Source organism: Condylostylus longicornis, unplaced genomic scaffold (assembly GCF_029603195.1).
Source record: "Condylostylus longicornis isolate FDR11 unplaced genomic scaffold, ASM2960319v2 ptg000022l, whole genome shotgun sequence".
NCBI lineage: Eukaryota > Metazoa > Arthropoda > Insecta > Diptera > Dolichopodidae > Condylostylus > Condylostylus longicornis.
The window spans coordinates 4,831,177-4,846,485 of NW_026577991.1; the positions used below are offsets into that span (position 1 = coordinate 4,831,177).

At 21.7% G+C, this 15,309-nt stretch overlaps 1 protein-coding gene across 3 annotated transcripts in view; it reads left to right on the forward strand.

The window, feature by feature from the left end:
- Positions 1-15,309, forward strand: part of LOC129606764 (choline-phosphate cytidylyltransferase A-like) — a 47,050-nt gene that overhangs the window by 18,678 nt on the left and 13,063 nt on the right. The window contains exon 1 of one of the 3 annotated variants that reach the window (XM_055517290.1): positions 6,270-6,390. The exons of the other annotated variants lie outside the window; for them this stretch is intronic. The gene's annotated coding sequence lies outside the window, so the exon portion shown is untranslated. Of the gene's footprint in view, positions 1-6,269; positions 6,391-15,309 lie in introns of those variants that run through there. 3 annotated transcript variants of the gene reach the window in all.

The following is a 15,309-nucleotide window of genomic DNA, read 5'->3' on the forward strand; positions in this document are numbered from 1 at the left end:
AAGTGACGACGGTGCAGCACTATTATGCTGAACTATGATGACATTTTTGTTATTTATAAAAAAAAAATATTTATACAAGAAACCCATTGTAATTGTTTGCATTAAAAATGCAAGATAATAGAAAAAAAAAACAACAAAAAATTAAATTATGGAATATGCCTTTATAACTTTCTATTATTTATATTCTTCCATACTATGCAATGTTTTAGACTTGGAAAATTTTAGGGAAATTCCGAAATTCTAATTGATACGTTTTCGGGAAATTTCCAAAAATTATTTAAATTGTTCTTTGGGCCATGTCCAATCCAAGCTGAAACGCAGCACAAAACATTTCTCTATAATTATCTCGCATATTACAAGACTGTGTCCTGGTAGTCTCAGAAAATGTCAATTAATAAAACTACAAAACAATCCTCTTAGTAAAATACTAATGTAAGAAAATCACAATTTGTAAATGTGTTTGTGAGTTTTTAAACACTTAAATTACTAAGTATACATTGGGATGATACTCGTGACTTTTTAATAGAAAAGGTCTACATTTAGGTTAATTGAAAATTGTGCTAACATTCGATTGAAATTTTGTACTAAATATAGAAAATAATTTTTTTTTAACGTCATAACAATTTATTTAAGTAGAAAAAATAATAAAATAATAAATATAAATTTAAAAAAATTTATTTCTATAATAGAAATATAATTACTTTTTTTTTCTTAATAAAACCCTGACCTAACAGCGTTTTTTTTTTTATATTTCGTATTTGATTAGACAAATTATTAGACGGTAACAAAAATAATGAAAATAATAATTTTTTGACCGTGTTATATTTGAAATTTTTTTATTTTTTTTAATTTTTGTTATTAAGTGATAATACAAAAAAACTTGTTTTAATGGAGAAAGTATAAAAAAATTTAATGTTATAACTTTCAAAGGTATGTATATGTTGTTAATTTAAAAATTATATTGTTGAATTAAAAGTTTCAGTTGGTCACTAAAAAATAATATTGTTCTTACTAAATAATATTGTTGTACTAAAAATTTATAATTAAAAGTATATAAAAGAAAAAGATTTAAAAGTAAAACACATTTTAATGGTTAATGGCCATAATTAAAGTTTAAGGAGCTGGATGAAATTCTGTAAAAAGAATTTCGGAAGTTTAAAAAAAAATAAAAAATGAGGAAAATTGTAGCTTTCCTAAAGTTCTAATGCTTGTATTGCCGAAATAACATGTATAACTAAAGAACCTGGCATTCTTTATTTAAAGCCCCCTTAAAGCTCTTACAAAAACTATTTGTTTGAAAGTTCTATCTCTTTTGGAACGGAAGTTATTAGCAAAAAAACTTAAGTATGTTAAAATTTTTCTGAAAATCCATGTAGCTCGGAAACGGTTTCGATTTAACGCTATGTTCCGAATAAAAATTTTAATAATTTTTCACATATACCATTGGGTATATGGCTTCTAACTTGTCGATGAATCACTTTATATAAAATCTTCCATCATTCTAAATTTTGAAATTTTTAATGAAAATTTAATGAATTTCGGTGATTTTAGTAAAATAATTTTTATTTCTGATTTTATTTTAAAATTTGTAAGCCCTGTCACTTGCATTTATTATAAGTGTGTAGTTAAAATATAAATTATTCAATTAATGATATTTCATTTTAAAAGTGTCAATTAAAATTTCGAAATTACACCCATATGTTATCATATCACTTTATCAATCACATTGTGATAATCTTATCATTTATTGCTAATTAAATAATATAAAAAGCAAGTGATCGCGCGATGTTTTTTTTTTACTTTTAATTACCTAATAAATTAATCATAAACTCACGTGTTACTAATATTACTTTTTATTTCTTATTTTAAGACAAGTGTACACTTAATAAAGATAAAAAAAAAAAAGAAATTTTTAATCCCGTTAAATAGTCATTGATAGCCTTAAGTATACCAAATAATTATTTAATTTGAATGTGAATATTATATACAATTCGCTTATTCACATTTTTTAATGTCATTATATGAAATAATTTAATTTAATTTGTAATAAAAGTGACTGTTATAATTGAAAACGTTCTTTAAACCAAAATACTCAATAATTTTTGCAATTTAATTCATAGATTGTCTTTAATTATATTACACGTAACAATATAAATACACACAATACCCGAATAGTGTTTTAAAATTAGTTTTCCTGCTTATATGTAGATGGCTGGATATAATGTTACTATATATTATGTACTTATGTACATGTACGCCACCTGTTTTTCATGTGATGAGATATAAATGTAAATAGGGAAAAAAAAGTGATCTATGTGCAAGTTTGTAAGTGGGTAAAACGTTAATTTTATTAAATTTTTCAATTGGTTTAATTCGGTTTTTATATACCTACATACTTATATAATATGCATATATTATATTCTCTATAGAAAACCTACATATATGTGGTTTTTTATATAAAAAAAAAAATGAGTTTATAAATTAAATAGGTACTTATATGAAAACAAAAAAATTCTACTTTAAAATACAATATATAAAGTTGATTGTATCTACTATATACACACATATATGCATGTATTCTATTATACGAGAACATGTGAAATATCGCTTATTGTCAAATATTTTGAATTTCTAATATAAATTAAGATGAAAATTAATTTTAGGATACAAGAGAAGTTGGGTGTTTTACTATTTTACTAGGTTAGTTTTAAGCATTTTATGAAATCCTAAAACAGAATTAAAGAGCTTTAGAGTTTCTTGAAAATAAGGGCCATTTAGTGATTTGAATTTGCTACCAAATCGGATAATTTATTTAGTAATCGGCTACAGTTTAAATATTTCGTTTATTGACTGTCAAGTGTAAAAATTGCAATTAGTAAGTGTGTTTAGAATTTTATATGTATATGGTGTTGAACAACGAGTCTTCATTGTTAAGAAAATTCACATGTAACTGTTAATTTCCATAATAATGCATACAACAAATTATTGAATTTTTAAATTATTCATAATACTTGAGAAGAACAGCGTCAGTAGGTACTTGAAATTTTTCTGCATATATTATTTAATAAATTAAATATGTTAAGTAAAATATTGTTGCAGATTACTAAATCATTGAATTGAATTTTTTTTTTGCAGTCGCATCATTTTGCAACTAAAAATTGCATTTAAATCTCTTTTGATCTCAGTGATTCTGAAAATATTTTTCTCAATACACTTACAATACAAATGTGTGGATGTATGTATGTATTTGTATAAGTATATGTTCATATAACCATTAATTTAAAAAATAAAATTCTTCTAAAAACAATTTCTTTTGATTTAAATTTGAGTAAGTAATATGTTTCGCATTTGTTGAAAAGAAACTTTAAATAAAATTAAAAATAAAATTTTTATTACAATTTTTGCAAACGTGTACGTATATGAGCTCAGTAAAAAGCTTTTTTTTTTCCATTTTTTTATTGCTTATTTGAATTTCTTATACTTATATTTTGCCCCGCCACCTTCTTCTATAACAGAATATTCTCATTTTAGTAGAATATTTTCTATGTGTCCGGTTTCTATTCCAAATTATCATTGATTTATTCAAAGTCAATGTCATGATTGTTATAGCAAGGCGGCAAGTATAAGATTAAATATTTATTTTTATTATAAATTTTTTTTTTTCATTGTTTATTTTTTTAATAAATTTCAATTAAGAATTTAAAAAATTTATTCTAATTTATGTTGAAATAAAAAGAGAAGAAAAAAAATTGAAATAATAATTAAAATACTTTTAGAAAAAACGCTTTATAATTTAAGAACGCTAGTGAATTAGAAACTGTTTATAAATTAAACATTGTCCAAAGGGGGGGGGGGTTTCGTTTATTCAGTACTAGAATAGTTCTAACTTGTAGTACGTTCGAAAATTCATGCTACATACACTGAAAATATAGATCGTTCGGAAATTACTGGCTGCAATAAAGTGCATTCGGAAACTCAATCTGCAATATAGAAATGTTAGAAATGTAGTGCAGACCTCTAGCATAAATTTTGTCGCCGCCTAACGAAATTTTTTTTTCTTTTTTTTTTGCAGCGAATTAGGAGGTGAAAAGTATTGGGATACAATTTCAAGAACAATGTCATTTCTATTATTTTCGAACGATAGATTATTTAGAATTTCAGAATTTGTAGACTGCGTAAACAAAAAAAAGTTTAGCTAAAGTTTTTGCATACTTTTTAACGCTGCAACTTAGAAATTTTAGTTCTAATGTGGAACTTTCAGCGCACCCCCTAGATTTTTTAAAAAATGATGAAATTTATTAAAAGTTCAATATACAAATGTCATTGCTAAGAAATTGACATAAAATTTTACTTGGTTGGAAAAAGAACGCAACTTCTGATCTACTTTTTTTAAGATTAACAGACTGCACAAAGCAATTATTCCGCGGTAAAGAAAAGATAAGGATGCATAATCTGTTTTGTGGTTTTTGCAAGGGTTTTGTATAGGTTTTTAATCAAGAAAAGAATTTTCTATTGATGTTTGCTAGGTAATTATCTTTGGTTAAAAGACAGTTGACAGTTGAAAATGTCAATATTGACAACCAATAATTGCAAAAATTTGAATATCAGCTGATTGTGTCAAATTCTATTATTCGAAGCTATTATTATCGTACTGGTAGGCAAAAGACAGCACGTTTTAGTTTTCTTACATAACTTAAAATTAAATAATTAAGATTATTTTTAGAATACAAACAATAATTAACCTCACATTCTTACAATTTAGTAAAATTTAAAATATTACAAGTACAAATTTTCAAATTATTCTAATTTTTTTCTTATTTTATTAGTAATTTATTGTTATTTAATTTATGAATGACTCGTTTCAATTTTAATATTGATTGCTTCTTAATTAAAGAATAATTGAAGAATGTAAAAATATAAGAATTAGAATTATTAAGTAGTTTTCATAAATAAATTATTATTGATGTAAAAGATTTAAGAAATTTATTAACTTTGAATACATATGTACATTGAATTTCAATTGATTTTGAATTATAAATTGTTCTCAATCAATTAAGAGCAATAACAATTCATTGCTATGATGATATTTGACTTGATTCACAATCGTATATGGATCTAGTGTAGCTTTACAGCTTCTTTTAATGTTTCACATTATTAGATGACAAATTTTTATTTCATTTGACATGAGTTGAGGGAAATTTTATTTTCTTAAAAATGTACTTACTTATAACGTAAAGGGAATCAATTACTTATTTTTCACAATATTGTCACAAGAGCTGATTGTCGTTTGAAAAAAATGGAATTAAAATAGAAATATTAATGATAGTGAGTGACCTGTAAATTTGGCAAAAAAAAAAAAAAAAGTTGGCTATGTGTTATCATATTATTACTATTCTTGTTTATATTAATGTTTTTGTTTTCTTCCAATATTATATTATATTGGCTTATAAAACAATAATACGTATTCTATATTTGAAAAGTGTTGCCATAATTTAATCAATAAAATTAAAAAAAAATTTAATTTTGGAAACAAATACAATAGTTTTATAATTTTATTGTTTATTGTTTGTATATGTTATCATTTTATCGTTTAATGTACTTCAATTGAAGTGCTTAAGTAAATATTATTTTATTTTACATACATACATACATATTTCTTTTATAATGCACTTTTTTAAAACTTAAATTTGTATTAATTCCAGCAAATTAATGGTATTTCCGTTTTATAAGTAATAATATAGGTCGATCAATCGAATAGAACGTGCAGAAAGGCAAAATGATTCTTCACCATCAAAAGATTCTTGGTATGTCGAAACCCCGGAAGGCCACTCCAGCCTTTCAAAAGCCTCTCTCCAATTATTTTTTTAATTCTTCACGAACTGTGTTGTGATCTGTTTCTGCAGAAAAATTATAATATTATTCCCCGCGTCAAGAAAAAACTGGCAACACTAAAATGATATTCTACACAAAATACAAATACAATTCTTTTTTTTTTAAATTGTTAGCATATTTTAGTATTGGTAATTTAGATCATTATTTTATTCGATTTGATTTGAAAATGTGTGTATAGTATATATGTATATATTCTTATACAAAAACAACATATAATTATTATACTATCACTACTGTTATAAAAAGTTTATTTTAGTATTTTTTATTATTATATTATTTTTCTTTTTATATTTATTTATGTTTTTTTTTTTGTGAGAATTAAATTTATTAAGTATTGCAATATTTTATCAATTTAATAATTTAGTATTAACGTTGACGTTGTACAAAGTGGCGATCAGTTTGATATAAAGAAAAATTATAGCGGATTAAATTGAAAATTTTCTATATTGAATTGGAATTTAGTGTTTTTATTTTTTTTTAATTTTTCTAATATAAATCGTTAGTATTATTTATTTTTAAATATTTTATAAATTTTAAATTATTTGAATATTAATTTAATAATTCTTATAAATATTATTAAAATTTAAAAAGTGATTGTCTTTTCTCTTTTTCTGTCTTGAATAAATAATCATTTTCAAATAATCAACTACGTGGTATAAAAACAAAATTAATTTCTTATAAATATTTAATAAAAGAAAAAAAATTAATTTTATAAATTTAAATTTGTAATTTAAAACACGAAAAAAAATTTAAATATATTTATAAATGCGAGTTTTAAGCAAAAATTACAAATTACTTTTAGAAAAATGATAAAAAATCAACAATAGAATAAATATTAAGAAATCTTGCAAAATTAAAACGAAAAAATTTAAATTTTTGTTTGTTAGAGGAAGACTATGAATATTTTATGATTTAATTTTATTAAAATTTAATTGGAATAATTGATTCATGAATGATTGAATTAAAAATATTAAAAATATCGAAAGTTACAGAAAATGGAAATAGACCAATTATGATTTAAAACGAGCAAATAAGTTGTTGTTATACATTAAATTGTCATTATTATAATTTTAAACCATAATTATTTAAAAAATTTAAATACAACTTTAAAAATGAAATCATTTCTTTTGAAATTAGGATATTTACAAATTATTTAATATTTTTTTTTGGGATTAAGAATTAAATGAAAATTGTTTTATTACTTATGCAAAAAATGTTTACAATATAAAAATTGCTACTTGTTAATAATTATTCTCTCATACAAGTTGTCATATTTAATCTGTCAAACCAAAAAAAAAAAAAAAAACAATTAAAACAATTGCTATTTGTTAGAAAGTGAATTTGTTTTGTTGAATTTTTTTTCCCTATTAAAAGTATGACAAATAAATTTTATGAATAATAGAATAAAATTTCATATTCTTGATTACATTTGAATTTTTGAAAGCCTCATGTCAGCTCAATAAATATACTCAATAAATTTGTTCAACGTATATGATCAATATAGTTGTGTTAACACGACAACTTTTGCAACAATGGTTGAGATACATTTTCATTCTCCTTTCCAAGAAGCGATGAAACATATTTAAACCAAAATTCGATTTTATAATTTCTTCAAATTAGATTTTGTCAATTTTTATACTATTTATACTTGTTAATATTAAAAATTCGAATGTAATGTTCTACAAAACACTAAAAACCAGATCTTTGCTTTCAAAATGTACATATGTCATTTTATGTCTATTAACCCTATACTAAATTGTTAAAATTAATTTTAATTTAAATCATCGTACCTCTTCCTATATATGTATAAGAAGTTATCAAAAAAGAAAACAAAAATTTCAATTCAAACAAGTTGTTTTTAATTCATTAAATATTAATTTAAAAATACCGTTAATATAAACAAGTATATAATACCGTTAATAATACAAGTTTTAACTCCTACCCAATATAACTTTTGACTTGTTTATTCTGATTAAATATTTTATACATATTATATTTTATAATAGTTAAATACAAAACTCTAATATATTTTATCGTTTAGTATAGTATTAATTATCAATCATGATGGGTAGGCAGTTAATTACATACGTGTGTATGTTGTTTTCTTATAAAACAAATATTGTTATTTGTTAATATTTGATTATAAACTAAATTACTAAAATATGAATATATTTAACTATACAGTGATCGTTATATGTCAAAATTTAAGTACTTATATAACAATTTGTGAATAAGTGAACAAAAAAATTATAGTATAGTCTTCGTGAGCGAAAACTTTTTGAAATAATTATTGATTTTTTTTTATATTTTGCTGCTTAAGTTAACAATTAATTTATTAAAGATACAAAACAGGTGTTTTAATATCTATTTTTGGTAATAAAATATTAGTTATTTTGTTACATACATACTTGTTACCACCATAAATAAATTTTAATTTTCTCGTGTTTCTAATTTTATTTAACATGCGAATGACGTTAATCAAAGTGTTAAGTAATAAAAAATAAAAATAAAGTTTGTATTTAACGTATGTGATAAGAAATAAAATTTTTCCCAATTTTTTCAAATTAAATTGAAATGAGAAGATAAGACTCGTAATTTGATATTTTTAATTAAAATTTTAAGTTTCTATTTTTAAAAATTAAAAATATTTATTTTAAAACGTATATAGAACAATAATTATAATTTCTAATAATTAATTTTAATTATTATTTGTATAACTTAATTATATGTTTCAATTATTTTCATATCATACGTCTGAGTTTAATTATATTAATATTGCTTATTATAAAATAAAAATATTATTAAATACAATAAGTAATATTATAGTTAATTAATTATAAAATTTAAATTTTTCAAATAGACCTTCGTTTTTAACATATAATTAAGTATAATTTAAGTATAATACAAGTTTTAATAATTACATTCGAAAGTTTTTAGGGTTTTAAATTATTTTTATTATTATTCTTATTGTGATTCGTATCTTAATAATTAATTTATAATTGCAAGAAAAAATACAAATTATTTTAATTGTATGTTTTCATCTATAATTAATTTTAAAGGTTGTCCTTTTATTTTTAATTTAAATAATATTTAATATTCACTCTTAGGAATATCAGTTTTATTCTATGATATTAAATAACAAAACATAATATTTAAGAATTACATATTTGTTTAATTGCTTGGTTATGTAATAAGATCGTAAATGAATATTGTGGATTTTTTCTATTCTATTGTAATTTATATTATTTACATTAGAGATAGAGTAAACAATGATATTATATAGATAGAAAACATATTTCATATGTCAATTATATTTGCGTTTCAATTTGCTGAACGAAAAATTTTAGTCTATTAAACCAAATTCCAAATTGGTGGCTGTTATTATGATACTAATACCAAAACATGATTCAATTTCCAATATCTTGTATCTTAAAATAAATAAAATGATTAAAAATGTTATATAATATAAATGATCTTTTCGAATTTTAAACAAAAAAATTTCCTGAAAATTATCTAAAAATTTTAAACAGAAAATATTAATATAATTGTTATCTTAAAATTTAAGTAGTGCCATGCCATTGTTTTTGGTATTTTTCCTACTTTCTAAATAATTTATTATATGAATTGTTCAAAAATTTTTTTTTATTGTTTTTAATTATTATGTAATAATATACAAAAAAAAATTATATATTATGTATATTTTTATTACAATATCATAAATTATTTTATGATTTACGGTCTTAATATTTTATTATTCATGTATGTATGTATATGTGTATGGCTATCTATATAGTTGTACAGGAAATAAACATACCATGATTTAAATAATTTAAATTTCTACTCTATTTTTATATAGTTACATAAGTATAACATTATAATCTGTTTAATTTTAATTAGACCGTAGTTTGTTTGAATATTCAAAAATTTTTTTTATTTCAATTTCGTGATTTTTTAATTTTACATTAATTATTATCAACCGAATGAGATTTTTCTATAAAATTTTAATGTTTCTGTAATAAAAACTGGCTTTTGTATATATATTTAATTTTATTACAGCACAATAAAGAAAGAGCTCTTACCTTATAATTCAGAGTGAAAACAAATGTTATAGAATAAAGATGATTTAGAGTTGCTATCTTCAAAATGTTTCGCAACATTTTTTGATATCATAATTAAAATATTGTAATAAATCTGGTCCCTACTGGCAATATTATGTACATACATATTTACGGTCACAAATAAAAAGAACAATTAAAACTTATAATAATAATTTGAAAAGTATGAGCAAAAAAAAACAAACAAAAAAGAAAAAAACTTTTATTTATAATTGTTTTTTGAAATTTTTTGCATTTATGTAGGTTTTTTGCGTTTATTATGGCCATGAATATAATGATGTACCTATATACATACTTAACCATAAAATGTATTATTCTTTTCATTAGAAATAAATTTTTTATATTTTTGTCGTCTTTTATATTTCATCAGTGTATTGCATTTTGTATTGTCTAATTATGTAGCACCCTCTCGTTATAATATATCAATAACACTATAGGCAGGTGAATATTTTCGTAGGCTTTTTATTTGTCAATTTCTATATAGGACACTGACTTTTCGTTTTAACTCTTCGAATCAGACTCTTTGACTGTGACTCTTTGACTTTGACTCTTTGACTCTGACTCTTCGACTCTGACTCTTCGATTCTGGCTCTTTGACTCTGACTCATTGAGTCTGACTCTTCGACTCTGACTCTTTGACTCCGACTCTTTGAGATAAATTCTTTGATTCCGCTTCTGACTCTTCAATTTTAACTCATTGATTTCGAATCTTCCACTTCATCTTCTTGAATCCAGCCGCATACCCTTATGAGTATGACACAGTATTCAATTCTGATTAATTGATTAAACTGCTCTTCTAAATCTTACTAAGCAGATCTGTATGATCACTTAATAAAGTTTGTTAATTTGTAACGTTGTAATTATTTAACTATCAATAATATCGACTTATATGTACTTTCAAATTTACGAAATTCTAATGAAATTTCTAACATGACACACTCATTCATTTTAAAAAGAAGAATTATTTTTAGATTTTAAATATAATGAACTACAAAATTATGTATACATTTATATATTATTTTTTAAATTTACGTCACTATTGTAAATTTCTTTATTTGACTCAGGAAGAAAATTAAAGAATTTCTCTTTAGAAAAATATGTAGGAAGTTATTTTATTTTTATATACATATGTATGTATACTTACATATATTATTTCTCTTTTTAAATTGTCTTTAAATGAAACTTAGGCATGTTTATGTTGAATATATTTTTTTAAGTTTATTTGACTATAGTTACAGGAACATTATAAATTCATGGTTTATGAACCTAAAACAAAAACAGAAAAATTTTCTTATCATTAAAGGGTTAAACGATGAGGTTAAAATTAATTTGTAATTATTATTATTTACAAACACATAGACTGTACACATACTTGCATACAAAAGAAGGGAAAAAATAAATAATAAACGTCATTGATGATTTTGCATTTTATAATTAGGTATTTTGAAATTTAACATCGAAATGAATAATCGATTATTTTGATTACAACGATTTATTTATTTTTTGTTTCCTTTGTTTTTTTTTTGTTTTTCAATATAATTTAAAAATTACAAATGTGTTTTTTTAAACTTTGATAAACAAAAATAAAAAAATAAAATTGGAAAAGATGAAAAAGGAGAAAAAAAAATATTTATTGTTTCAGATTATTTCAATTTATTATAAACAAAAAAGAGGTGATTTTCCAATTTTAGATTTTTAATTTTTATTTTTTCTTATTTAATTAATTAATTTGGTATAAAATGCAATATGTGTGTGTTTTTGAAAAAAGTGTTAAAATAAAATTTTTAAGACGAAATTTTTTATTTTCTTTTTTTCTATTTTAATTTTCAAATTCAATTTTTTTAAAATATACGCTTTGAATTTAACAAAATTTTATTTAGTTGTTTGGAAGGATTGAATTAGAATAGTTTAATTTTTGACTGGTTATTAACAAAACAATAAAATTATTAAGTTTATAATTTGTGTATAGAGAAGAAGTGGTGCATGAATTTTGAATTTTGTTAAATGGTAAAATATAATTTTAAATTATTTAAATAAAATTAATAGCAAAGTGTTGTTAACGTCAAATGTTGATAATTGCTTTCACTTAGGGTCAAAGAAAAAATTAAAACTGTCTTAATTATTTTTACGTTTGTATAACAAAATTGTTTTCTACATAATAAAATACCAGTTAAATTTATGCCTGAAAACATTATTGAATTAATTTAAAATAAATTCAAATAAACTTCCTTTGCAATAAGTAAATTGAACTTCGCACGTTTATCATACATTAATTTCTGTTGTTTAAAAGAAAAATAATATAATTAGCTGAAAAATCGTGTTTTGAGAAAATTAAGTTCAAAGCTAAAACTGAATTTTGAAAAAAAAATTTTTTTTGCAATTTTATTCATAACTTCACAAACAAACCAAATTTCAATAGGAAGCAAGTAGAATCAACAAAAAGTAATTTGGCTAAGCAAATCAAATTCAAATTTTTAATAAATTTTTTTTTAAATTTTAACTCTTTTTCCTGTAACTTCCAAAATAATAATGTTACCCTAACCAAATTTTTACAGAATGTAAATAAAAATGTAGAGAATAAAATTAAGTAATAAACTGAAAAATGGAAAAAATTCGACTTAGGCACATTTCGTATACAATTTCAAAATTATGAATTTTCTATGAAATTTTAATTACTTCACTCTTGACAAGTTTTAAAACGGAAATTGCTTTCAAATATTTTTTTTATTGTTGATCTCATATAAAATCAGGTTATTGGATGCCGGCCGCAATTTTCTTTTATTATTTAATTTCAAGTTTTTTTTCATAATAAATATGAAATTTTATATAATAAACAAGTGGAATATTTTCAAGTATCAAATTTATGTTATAAAAATTATAATTTCTTTTGAACGACAAGTGGCATACTAAACCGTATACGTGCTAACCACGATATGTCAAAAATAATATTTACGTAGCTACATAGGAAAAAGTTGTTTATAAAAAAAAACTGAAAACCAGATTTGTTAATAATAAATTGCACTTATTCGAGTTCAATTCCAAATAAAAATTAATTGATTTTTTTAACAAGTTTTTCTTGTTATTATAAACAAAATTTTACTTATAAGCCAATAAAACAAGTTCATTTTGTTGCTAATTGATATACGAAGAGTAGTAATTTTTTGTATTTTTACAAAATAAATAACCAGTATTAAAAAAAAAAACAACATATGTGTACTTAAGTGTATTCTTGCACCTTGTACGAAATTTAAAAAATTATTTTTTTTTTATTTATGGAAAAATTTTTAAATTATTGCTTTTTTTTTTCAATTTTTATTTTAATTTTTTATTTTATATCCGAATTTTTCTAATTCTATGTCAATGTCATTTATTTAGTAGTATAAATGTCAATAATTTAAGTATTAAATGTCATGGATAAATGTCATGTTTTGTTCAATAATTTCTTTAAACATTTTTTCTCATAATTGAGATTTTAAGAATTTTATGCCCTAGATTGAATTGTAACTATCACTTCAAAATATAAATTTATGATAATTAGCCTAAAAAAATTAATGAATATTTAATTGTTTCCAGAAATTTACTAAAATTTGAACAGTACATTTGTTAGCATTTGTTATTTAGGGATACTGGTTATTCAAACAAAATTTTACAAATTACTTTAAAATAATTTAATAAAAAGTGTCATCAAACATATTGTCATATTAAATGAACTTTACCTATTAACTCTTACGAGTATTACACATTTCCTTGCATTTTCATCAAAAATTGTGCTTAATCCATTTCCTTGCAGTCATTTAAAAATTGTACTTAAATTTCATTTATAACAAAAGCAGGTTAATTTGTTTATTAATAATTTTAAACAGGCAAGGTTTTTCTTACTAACTACAACTAAATTTTGTTGGTCTTACTATAAGTAAGTTTTTCATTAAATTCTGGTTTAATAAAACAAAGAAAAAAAAATGATTTAAATTTACCACATTTTTTAAATTGTGCAAGAATGCATATCGAATTTATTGCCATTTCCTGACATTTTTTTTTTTCAATTTTTTTATATAATTAAAGTACATATGTAATTATTTTAAGTAAACCTGTTTTTTTTATATTTGCTGCCTGTGAGTCAATTTATTTTAAATAGTAGGTTTTTAATTTTTGATAAAAAATTATAGTAAATTTTTATTTATTTGCTGAAAAATAATTTACATAAACGTAGAATAGGACTTTGAACAAATCGCAGTTTTTCTAAAAAAATTATGTCATACAAGTGTTGACACTTGTCGCGCATTAATGTCTAAATGTTATACAACTGTTAAATAATTTTTAAAACCAAACTACCAACAGTTGGTTTAAATTCTTCTTTATTTGAAATTAAATTCCATTATTATCAGTTCTATTCGCTCTTATATTCTGTTAAAAATTAAAACCAGTTATTTTAATATTTATTTTGAAATTAAAGTATTAAATCTAAAGTAAATATTTAAAAATTATTTACTTTCATGTACTAACGTGTTTTACTTCATTTTTCAACAGAATTTTATTGTTGTGTAAGAATTTTATTTGAGAAAAAAAGTATGTACCCAAAAACTGGTGTAATTTTAAAAGAAATTATGGGTTGTTCAAATATACTCGTACTATAAGTGCACAAGATAAGATAAATTCTATATTTTTTTACAAAATTTTTCAATTTAAGAAATTCTTTTAACAGTGATAAATTATTAAAAACGAAATGTAAAATAAAAATGTAGTTTGTGTATACTTAAGAAAGTTTTTCTTTTGGACAGCATTGTTATTCAAAAAAAAAAATTCAAAAAATATTTGTAAAACATTCTCAATTCAGTGTCATAAGTACAGTAGATGTCGCAATTAGCATTGTTTGTTAGAACTCCTTTTATATATTCGATTAAGCCTTCTTTACACTCTCGCTTAATAAAATAAGTACTAAGAAAAGCTAAGGAAAAACGAGCAATACATTAATATTTTTGCAAAAGTTACAACTTTAAAATTCGTGTTAATTAGTATCTGTCAATAAAAAAATCATCTAATTGATGAAATTGAATATTTTCAAAAACAGTGATATTGAGAGTAATGACAATGAAAGAATATAAGTGTAAAAATGCCCAATAGTACTTGTTGTCATTTTATAAAACGTACTATTTGACATATGATTGAAGTATTAACTATTTTAATCTTGTAAACGCAAATATAAATTATTATCAATTTTAAAATTTACTATATACTTACTATATTGCTGTATTTATTTAAAAATTGAATTTTAAATTAATTTGTCCTTCTTTTTCTTTTTATT